At 43.2% G+C, this 11,541-nt stretch overlaps 1 long non-coding RNA gene across 1 annotated transcript; it reads left to right on the top strand.

The window, feature by feature from the left end:
- Nucleotides 1-4,115: 4,115 nt before the first annotated feature.
- LOC138819265 (uncharacterized) lies at nucleotides 4,116-10,175 on the top strand. Its single transcript, XR_011369384.1, has 3 exons — nucleotides 4,116-4,325; nucleotides 6,584-6,669; nucleotides 10,047-10,175. It is a non-coding gene; the product is annotated as an uncharacterized lncRNA (long non-coding RNA).
- The last annotated feature ends 1,366 nt before the right edge of the window (nucleotides 10,176-11,541 follow it).

Here is an 11,541-nt window from a genome sequence, read left to right as displayed (position 1 = left end):
CACACACAGAGGAACATCACTGCACACACACACACACCCTCATCCAGTCAGCCTTTCTCTGGCCACCTCTCCCAGGGCTACTCTCTGTCCTGTGATGTCCTTTCTTTGCATTCCTAGAATCAAAGCCACTCAGAAGTGATTGAGTCACCTAAATCAATTTACAGAGATGGGTAAAAAGCCCAGACAGAGTGGCTTTTCTGAGAAATATCTTACACCTGCCATGGAATCTAGAGGTTAATCTCAGAGTAATGAATAGAGGCTGGAAGGACAGCAAGCGAGAAAGAAGAGGTAGGAGAGATGGGTACAAAGTTGCACTTGTTCCATTGCACAGATGACCACAGTGGATCCTGTGTATTCCAAAATGTTAGTAAAGAGGGCTGGGAGTGTTCTCATCCCAAGGATACTGTAAACAAATGAAATGATGGAAATGCAGAGTACCTGATTTGACTGTTAGGCATTGGATGCATGTATCAAAACCACATTGTGCCATAATTATGTGCACAATTATGTGTCAGAGACACATCTTTAAGAGGAAGTAAGCATTTGACATGAAAAGAGGAAGTAATGATATTTTATTTTTAAAAACGAAACTATTTTACAACATATTAGATATTTAATGTTGCCAACTAATGCTCTACTTGAGATACTTTCGCTCTCTCTCTCTCTCTCTCTTTCTCTCTCTCTATATATATTTGCTAGTACAAGTATCTCAGAGGTAAAGTAATTGGCCTTAAATTCTAAAACTTTTTTTTTTTTTTTGCCAGTTCTGGAGCTTCTCTGTGCTCAAAGCTAGTGCTCTATCACTTGAGCCACTTCTGGCCTTTTCTGTCTATGTGGTACTGAGGAATGGAACCCAGGGTTTCATGCATGCTAGGCAAGCGCTCTACCATTAAGCCCCATTCCCAGCTCCTAAAACTGAATATTTTTAAATTTAAAAGGCAAATACAAGTATTCTGAAAATGAACTATACAACTTGGAGGTGAAGACAGGAGAAAAACTGGGAGAGAGCAAAGGAAGGAGTGACCTGCTCATTATCTGACTTATGTAACTGCAACCCCTATATATTTTATGACAACAAAAAATTAAAAACAGCAAATACAGGCAGCAAAAGCAAAAATCCGAATAAATACCAGGCATGTGAAAATGTTGAAAAACTACTTAGTGAGATGCTAAAAAACAATCCCCAAAAACTAGAAATATTTATTTTTCAAGCCAAATAACTGTTAACTTGCTTGCGTTCTGCCAAAATGTAAGCTCTGCCTTGTGGAGCCCAGAAACCTAACAACACTTTCAGTTCAATAAAGTACTATGGAATTACAAGCAGGACACAAGAAACACTGGCTTGTTTAGTGATTGCATTAGTCCAGACTCTTGGTTGAAAGTGATCAGAAATTCAGCTTTAGGCAGAAAAGGAGAGGTTTTAGGAAACGTCTGAAACAGCTCACAGAATTGAAGGAAAACTGAGGGGGCTACATGCAGCTAACACTTAATATTCAAAGGGAACTAGGAACTCAACTCAAAACACTATCTCTTTATAATGTGTCACCTTCCATTATAGACCACTTCACTCCTCGTGGCAGGACACATCCACTAACAGCCAAGGCCTCTATCTTAGTGGTTCTTCCACCAGAGAGGAACAGATCTAGTTTCACATTCAGACCAGAAGCTCAGTGAAGGACCCTGGCATGCCGCCCCCCACCCCTTGGTTTAGGGGCCTTCACGTATGTTAATGAAGCAAGGCCATCGGTAAGGGGCTTAGATATGGCTTTCCTGGTAATATCAGCCACCTATAACCCTGAGCTCTGTAGCTGATCCCATGTTTCAAAATCACAGGAAATATGGCTAGAATAGGAGCAGGGGGTGTGCCAAGAAGGAAACAGTCTCTAAGGTGAGGTAGGCAGATAAAGCAGGTGTTCTCTCCAGTGCTCAGGAATGGAGAACCCCTTAAAACTTAACTCCAGCCGGACACCTGTGGCTCACGCCTGTAATCCTAGATCCTCAGGAGGCTGAGATCTGAAGAACACGGCTCAAAGCCAGCCCAGGCAGGAATGTCCGTGCGACAAGTCTCCAATTAACCACCAGAAAACCAGAAATGGCCTTGTGGCTCAAGTGGTAGAGCACTCACCTTGAGCTGAAGAACTCAGGGACAGCTCTTAGGCCCACAGTTCAAGCCCCACAACAGACAAAAAAAAAAAGAAAAAACTCCAAGGAGGCCTGGCAGACAAGCCATCCCTTCCCACATGCCTTCTGCCCACAGCTTCTATTCCACATGAATTTTACTACGAACTCTATAAAACCTCCCTTATGAGAGGCATGGAAGATAAAGAAATGAAATCAATAGCTTTCCATTCTTGAGTAATTCCTCACTACTTTGGACTGGTATTCCCAGCCCCTTGAACCACAATTTTCTTTCACAGCTTTGTAAGCATTCCATTACCTTCCATGGCAAACTTTTCTATAAAATGTTCTGGGGAAACATCTGCTAGAAATGTTTTAGGGACAAGTGTTCCATAGTCATACAAGTATTGAAAATATTCCATTTTCTTAAGAAGATACCAGATAAAGTAGCATGGTAGAATCCCTGAGAGGTCCCGAGAAAATGAGAATGGCTTTATTTCCAGTGTCACTAAGTTGACTGAGAAAAAAACAAAGCAAAAGAAATGACCAATAATAATGACATTACTGGCAACAAATGGTAACATTTGTTGAGTTCTTACTAAGCATGTATTGTTCTGAGACTAGATCTGTACATATATACTAATTTAATCCTCACATCAGCTGTATATTGCTGGTAGAATTGTTTTAACCTGTCTGCCTTAACAGATAAACAGTGACATCAAATCCAAACGTAAGCAGTTAACTCCTAGTCTATTTCTCATAGCCTTAAAAGATGTAGATAAGGAATATATATATGCAAACTCTATCTTTTGCAAGTCTGAAAAACCTAGCCAAAGATCTAATTGCAGACTAGAAAGAAAACTTTCTTCCAACTAGAAACAGGCCCTGCTAGGCTGTTACAAAATTTGCTGCATTGTGGCAAAGGCACTTTGGGGGTAATCTGATTATCACCCGTGCAAGTGCTCCAACTCTGCTGTTGGCTCTGAGCCAGAACCCATCACTAAATACTCATCACCTCATCAATTCATCCTCCTCAACGGATGGGAAAAACAACATCCAAATATTCATTGCACATCTGTGCTGGGCAGATTAGGCATTAGCAATTCAAATCTGGCTGGTGCACTGGCCATGGCTGTAAATGCGTCTGTTTGGGTATGATGCCTTGTTGTCTAGGATGGATAGATAATAAGGCAACTCGGTCTAATCTTGACGAACAATCAGCCCATCTTGCGAAGGTGACTGGCCGTGTGTGTTCTTGCCCTGGCAGCATTGGAACAATAGCCCCATAATGCACTCGACTCAGCTGGCGATGAAGTCCCAGCCTGATTAGTAGCTGTGGCCGGTGTCAATCACACGGGGATGCACCATTGTCCTCTGGTCCCCAATATAGTTTATTTACAGGAAAACAAAGGCTTTGGGGGGCTATGGCTGCTTCCCAGAGATTGCAAAATAGATTGAGCTGTCAAGCACACAAAGTAGATGAAGATTAATGAGTTGTAGGGACAATAAATATGAAGAGATGACCATGAATATGCTAATGGGCATTATCCATATACACCGTAATTGCTACCAAAATTAAAAGGTGGCATGAAGAGGATGGGTCATGAGGTGACAGGGACATAATCTTGGATGTTTGAGACGCTTACCCCCAGATAAGACTCTCTACAGGTTTCCTTTCCTCCAATTAAGCCATCCGGAGAAACATTGTCCACCAGCTGTCTGAATAAGCTCCTTTCAGACTGCAGGGCCAGGAGAGTGGTGGGGATGGAAGTAGAAAAGTTACTTTAGGGGAAGGTGTGATTAGAATAAGAAAGGTTTCATCCCCAGGGATGGAGCTGATGAGACCTGTCACTTCAGACTCAGGGTCCCTCACCCCGGAGCTGCTGTGATGATCGCAATGTTATTTAGAATGTTATTTGGAACACCTTTCAGGAACACATGGATGATTCTTCAAAGTGTTCTAAAATCTTGAGTTGTTGTTTGTGTAATACACAACCTAGAGAAATTGGAAGAACGTAATGGTTAAAGGCAAATGAAATTGTGCGACCTTGGTTTGGGACGCTGGATGCTGGAGAAGCATGACATGACTGAGTCCTGCCTCTGCTTCCCTGAGCTCAACCCTAATCTACATGCGTCAAGTGGTTCTTCCAAGGTTCCACTGGCCCTACCAATTACAGCGGGATTCCTGGACTCTCTCCAAGACTCAGGTATCCATTTAGGAACCCCATCCATGCCCCTGTAGCCAGACCCCTCATTGGCCAAGGGCTGCCTTCCCATTTTTATTCCATATCAGATATGGAACTAGCACAAAGGTGGCTCCTCTGAGGGATTTAGAGTGCTAATCCTGATAACTTTTAACTCCTCCAAGTTTGGCAGATACTACCTTCTCTGGAGTTCAGCCCCAAGATGAGGGTGTACAAGTCAGCATCACTGACGCTGCATAACAAAACCACCTCAGAACTCAGTGACTTCCTACATGCAGCGTTTCTCTTCATTTTCAATTCAGAGGCAGGCCAGGTCATGGAAGCTGGCTCCACATCCAGGCTAGGTTCAGATTTGCTCCCTGTGAGCTATAGTCTGAGAACATATTCTTCTCATGGAAAATACAAGAGGTACAAGGGAGCTTAGGAGGTAAATAAATGGCTTCTCCAGGCCTCCGGTCAGATGTCTTTCCACTGTCTCTGTGAGTCACTTGGTGCAATCCAACACCAGGGAGAGAAGAAACATATCCCCCTTCTGTGTCCGGCAAGGTCAAAAGACCTTCTTCCTCTAGAGAGTGACACTTAGGGTTGACTACAAAGTTAGAAAAGGGAAAAACTACCTCCCCTAGCTTGGATCTCAAGTGCCTACCAGTGGTCTGCAGCTCAAAGACTTGGTCTCCATCTTGGCATTATTAGAAGTGATGGAACTTTTAAGAAGTGGAAATTCTTCAAACAACTAACTCATAGCTTCACAAAATGAATACCAGGAAGCCAAAGCCTATGTTGTCAGAGGGTGGGGGAGTCAAGGGGGGCAGATAAAAGGAAAGAGAAAGCCTGAGCAAATAGTATCCGATGTACATATGTGAACATGGTTGGGAGAGATGGGAGAGAATGATGAAAGGGCTGACATTGATCAAGATGCCTTGTTGAATTGAAATCTCTTTGTACAACTACTAAAAGATAATATGTGTTGAAGAAAATGAACTAAAGATTTATTGTTTTGCGTGTGTGCCAATCCAGGTGTGAACTCGGGGCCTGGGTGCTGAGCTTCTCTTTGGTTCACGCTAGTGGTCTTTCACTTGAGCCACAGCTCCACTTATGGCTTTTTTATAGTTTATTGGAAATAAGAGGCTCAAAGACATCTCTGCTCAAGCTGGCTTCAAACCACAATTCTCAGATCTCAGCCTTCTGAGAACTTAGGATTACTGACATGAGCTTCTGGTACTCAGCTCAGATTTATTAATTTTTCCAGGCAAAAAGAGGATCACACATTGTTTTTTCGGGGAACAAAAGTACAGTCCTCTTCTTAGTGGACTGGAGAACAAGGTTTTATAGAAAATTCTGGCAGCATGAGCTTCTGCGTGAGGTAGGAATGGTTGCCTTGGGACCAGTGACTTCCTGAAGTGCTAGTGTTCGTCTCTAGATTTGTTTTCCATTCTGTCCCAAGTGTTCCTTAATTCCTAGGGTCAGCAGGATAAGAGGAGGACTGAGGTGACCTTGCCTTGTGTTCTGAGGGAAGATTGAGTAATCACTTTGAGAAGCCCAGATGAAATCAGGAAGGCCAGGGGCAGCCTGGCACACTTGCTCTCAGACAGTGACAGTATGGTAAGAAAAAGTTCACCAGGAGGATCTTAAAGATATTTTTTGCCAGTCTTGGGGCTTGAATGCTGGACCTGGATATTGTCCCTGAGACTCTTTTGCTTAAGGCTAGCACTCTACCACTTGAGCTACAGTGCCAGTCCCAGCTTTTTCCATGTATGTGGTAGTTAGGAACCCAGGGCTCACGCATGTGAGGCAAGCACTCTATCACTAAGGCACATTCCTAGCCCTTAAAGATAATTTTTTAAAAAAACTTGAAAAGGCAAAAAAGAAGAGGAAGGGAAGAGGAAAAGGAAGGAGGAGGAGGAGGAGGAAGAGGAGGAGGAGGAGGAGGAGGAGGAGGAAGAGGAGGAGGAGGAGGAGGAGGAAGAGGAGGAGGAGGAGGAGGAGGAGGAGGAGAATGATGACAACCTTAAGGGATGTCTTAGAAGACAGGGGCATGCCTTCAAAGTGGGCTGCAGGATGCTGGTCATTCTCTTTGCTTCCTGACTACTGTGAGATGAACAGCACCTTCTTCTACCATGTACTTCAGCCATTATGTGCTGCTTTGCCACAGGTCCAAAAGCAATGGAGCTAAGTAACCATGGGCTGGAACCTCCAGAAGTATGTGTCAAAATAACCCTTTTGTCTTTTAAGATTGATTGTCTTGGGTATTTTTGCCACAGTGCCAGCCAGCTGACCAACATACTACCTCTCCCCAAAGGACTCTAAGAAGTCCCCAGAGAGAAGATGACCTCTGAACTGTTTTAAGGTAAGCCACTGCTTAACAAATGGCTCAAGAGGAAAGATAACCTAGCAGTAGTTGCAGGATTTGAAAAAGTAACAGGAAATAACACAAATACCAAGTCCCCCACACACAATGTGGTAAGAAGTATGCCTGAAGGGGGTCAGAGGCAAAGTTCACAGGATTCCACACCAGACTAGGAGCCATGGGCAGTCTATGACGGCTCTGGACCAAGGAAGATACCTGGCCAGCTCCAAACATCTTGGGCATCTTACATACCCAAGACTCACAAGAGGGGAGGCAAACAGGGTTCTCCTCACCCCCCAAAGCAGTATCTTTCCATCCCAATCCATCTCAACCTATTTGCAAGCATTCAAGCCTCCAAAATCCAATGCACCCCTCCTTTATCCTTCCTGCCTAATACTACCTCTGGCTCCTCACCTTAGGGATGAAGGAAAAATGAGGGGCTCCCCTTCAGTGATCCTAGAAAAAGAGGCCACCCCATTTTACAAGACCCCATTTACAAAACTCAGCTGTCTTTGGGCCAGCAGTATAAATTCCTAGTACTGATCGTTTTTATTTGAGTTGGTGACTAGGAATAGGTGAACAGCATACAAATTTATGGCCAGAAAAATATTAGCTTCTAAACGCCACAACCCTGCCTCCCTCATCTTTAAATTCAGATTCTTTTCTCCTCTATCATTTGCCATCCTGAGTTCCCATCGCATGCAGACTTTGTTGCAGGTCAGCCCTAAGGCCTGGGATTTATTTGTGCTCGTAAACAAAAACCCTGATATTAATCGCCAACTATTTCTGATTCTCAGTTAATGTTCTTAAACATCTTGTGTCCCGGGGGACTCTTTGCTCTGTCATATGAAGATGATGTTTCAAGATTTATATTTCCCCCAAGAAGCAAGTAGATCATAAAACCTAATGTATTCCGTGGTTTGGAATGATAATTTCGGCAGGAGGGGATGGAATATTTCACTGTGGGTCTTACAACCTCCACGTAAATTGTTAATATACTACTTGCTTTTAAATATGCATCCAGCTTCTGATTATGTTGTGTAGCAGGAGCTGAGGGTCCTCATATTGGGGGAGGTAGTGAGGACAAAGGGAATGGCTCCCAGGGTAGGGTTAAGAGGATTCTGGCTAGAAAAAGAAGGGCCTGGTGTTTCAAGTAAAGCTGGAAGGGTAGCACAAACAACCCCATCAGTAAAGGCAGCACTGACACAGATGGGGACAAAGCTTCGGCTAGCTGAGGAAGCCACAGGCAAGTCCAGGGCAGACACTGTATGTAGCCACAAAGATGCCTGTCCCTGGAGACTTGGCGAGGATATACATGTACATGTGTGTGCATTTTTTTTTAATTTGGGAAAAAAAGATTATCCCAGATCCCTAACATTTCACTACATTAACCCCATTACTAGAACTATAGCAGAAACATGGCTTGGTCATCTCTTTGTTCATCCATCTTCCATCCATCCATTCATCTTTCTATCTATCCACTCATCCATCTATCCACTCAACCATCCATCTATCTGTTCATCCATCCATCCATTCATCTCTCTGTCCATCCACTCATCCACCCATCTGTTCATCCAGCCATACATCTGTCCATCCACTCAGTCAACCACTCAACTATGAATTCGTTCATCCATCCATCCATCCATCCATCCATCCATCCAATCACAATGTGTGTGCTAGATAAATAGCATGAAAAAGAGCTCAACAAATTATTGTTGAGTAAAAGAGTAAGTGACAGCCAAAAAAGATGTAGTGAATATAAACTGAAGTTAGAACTCTTCATAGCAAGCAATATTATATAACAGTCTTGACTTCATTTATTTCAATGAGGAAGGAAGGAATCAATTCTGAAAACAGACCCCACCACAGTAACACCCACCCAAATCAAGGCAAAACACTGACAAGACACTGGTGGTGGGACTGTGAACACAAGTTCTTCACAAACACTATTTCCAAGGCTCAGACCAGGTCACTCCACCAGCAAGGTTCTATTTAGATTTTAGTCTAGTTGGGTAGCACATATGTAAACAAATTGGAAAACAAATATCCAACAGGATGGGACCGATTAGATCATAGTATACCCAGATGATAGGTATCTCCAGCTATTTTTAAAAAGGAGAAGCCTTAAATATGTAGCTAGGGACTGTCTCCAAGATATAATAAATAATAGCAAAGGTCTGCACTTGTTTAATAGTCTTAGGCTCCAAAGAACCGTGTTTGCCTCTGAGTTGGTGAAAAGAAATGGGAAATAGACTAGCTCCTATATCCCCTTTTGTACCTGTTTTGCAGATTTTTTTTTAACCAACAAATTTTAATTTCAAAAGCCAGGTAACAGAGGAAAACCTGGAGTGAGCAATCAAAATGTCAGTGCCTCTTCACCCAGAACCGTACTCTCCAAAAGAAACCACTTGTTTATTTTTTTTACCATACTGGGATTTGAACTCCATTTTTTTGTACTTGCTAACCAGTTACTCTATCACTGGAGACATACCTTCAGTTCTTTTTGCTCTAATCTGTCTTTCAGATAGGATCTAACGCCTTTGCCAGAGTTTACCTTTGCCTGTGATCCTACTGCCTTTGTTTCCAAGTAGCTGGGATTACATGAGATAAGAAACCACTCTTAATGTATTTTGCTTTCTGGCCTCCAGTGATCACTGCAAAAAAAAAAATGTCTTAGAGTGCTTCTTAAATTAGCAATTTTTAAATTTTATTTTGCAACAGTTGAGGACTTAGGTCACCCAAACTCTTATACCCTGATTAGAGTCTCTCATGGTGTCTCATTTAAACCCTGGAATCACTTGGGTAAGGTGGGTGAGACAAGCAGCATTATCCTTCCTCCCTTACCCAGGACACACCTAAGGCCAGAGTATCTATCCCAGTCTGAATCCAGTTCTCCATTTCCTTAATCAGATATCTTTGTACTGAAGGAGCCATGCTTAAACCACACACTCCTTAGGACTGGAACATGCCACCACCAACTTCCTAAAAATGGGGATGGAATTCCCATCATCTCTCTCTTCTTCACAGTCCACTCTGCCAAATTCTCAGATTTCTTAGGTGGAGGCCTGGCCTGTGTGGGAAATGTGTGATTGTATGTGAGACCACTGCCCCCTTGTGGCTAGTGGACCAAGTGCTTTCCAGGGGTTATGAAGAACAAAGTCATCTGCACCTCATCCAGCTTCTACAGAGAGGTGACATCAGCACTCTCCTCAGAGGACAAAATCCCAGCAGTGACACAGTGTCTACAGTGATGGGACACAAGAAGCTGCAGAAGTGAGCTCTGGTGATCTATGAAAAGCTGCATATCACATGCCTCTTAAAGATAGAGCTGGGCGGCCTTGAACATACAAGCTGATTTTCTTTTTTTTTTTTTCAAGCTGATTTTCTGCAGCACATCTTTCCTGTGTATTTCCTCACCTGAGATGAGCGTCCCACTGATGAGTGCCTTAAAGATACAGTGCCTTAAAGATATTGTTGCGCTAATGCTTAGTGAATGAATAAATAAATAGGCGTTTCTTCATATATTTGTATTCCATGCATATTCATATGGGAGGAAGTGGCAACCTAGAGCAGAGATGTTTTCTCACCTCTAATGGCACTGGGAAGAGCCACTGACAGGTGTGGGGGCCCCCTAGCTACTGACATCCCCAAACCAGGGCCACGTAATATTTTCATTAAAGGCTTGAAGGATGGAATGAAGACCCAGCTAATCAGATTTCTGGAGGCCACAAAGCTGGAAGGGATCTCAGCCACTTTAGAGGACAAGATTAAAATGTGATCCAGGCTTGACGGATGGCAGAGATGGGCCTAAATCAATAAACAGATCAGCAATAAAGATAAATGCAAGCTGTATTGAACGGAGCATGGTGGTGACAGAAATGAGTTTTGAGGGCCTGGGAGGAAGAATCTGAATAGAAAATGATGGAGTCATGGCATCTGTAAAGTGGAGGTTCACTCTGTCACCGAACTAGACCTCAAACTTCAGTGAGCATGAGGGCAGCTTAGAGAGCTTAGCAAAATGCACATTTCCAGACCTGAGATAGTAACTGAGTAGAGTGCAGAACATTGTAATGTAGGTATCCCAAGGGTGGTACTTTGAGAAATCCAACAGAGCAAGGTTGAAGCCTGGAGCTGTCATATCATCTTCCCCAAGTGCTTACTCTGGGGAACATTTCTCTCCTGTGATACTCCATTTAAAAAGTGAGTTTTGTAGTTCAATAAGCTTGGGAATGTCATCTTTTAGAAAGTAAAATCTACAAGTCAGGTCAATCTACTGAAGAGTTTTGCCTCACTCCTTCTTCCCTCCTCTCCCCCCATTGAAGTGTCTGGGACTCTTCAGTCCTCAGCACTGTCATGCTCAAGCTGAGACCTAAAAAGAAGCTGGCACTTGGCATCATTTTATTTATTTATTTAGCCAGTCTTGGGGCTGGAACTCTAGACAGGGACTGTCCCTAAGCTTCTTTTGCTCAAGGATAGCACTCTACCACTTGAGCTACAGCACCAGTTCTGGCTTTTTCTGAGCAGTTTATTGAAGATAACAGTTTCAGGGACTTTTTTGCCTGGGCTGGCTTTGAAATGCAGTCCTCAGATCTCAGGCTCCTGAGTAGCTAGGATTACAGGTGTGAGGTACCAGTGCCCAGAGACACTATTCTGTCTCCTCCAACCCCAGGCCAGACCTTCCCTCTAACATTAACAAGACAATAGAAATGAACGGACTATAGCTTTAGGTCTTGGGCTTTAACTGCTTATGAATATTCATGTTCTCCACACTAAGAGGATAGAGGAGGGCTTTTCTTTTTTTGTTCATTGTCCTCCTGGAGCTTGATTCAAAAACTGCTAATGGTTGCCCAGTTGACTAGTCTCCTCTTCCTT

This window comes from Dipodomys merriami, unplaced genomic scaffold, assembly GCF_024711535.1.
Source record: "Dipodomys merriami isolate MVZ:Mamm:240054 unplaced genomic scaffold, mDipMer1.0.p SCAF_11, whole genome shotgun sequence".
Lineage (NCBI taxonomy): Eukaryota > Metazoa > Chordata > Mammalia > Rodentia > Heteromyidae > Dipodomys > Dipodomys merriami.
The sequence above is the reverse complement of the archived record's forward strand: the minus strand, read 5'-3'. Positions and strand labels throughout refer to the sequence as shown.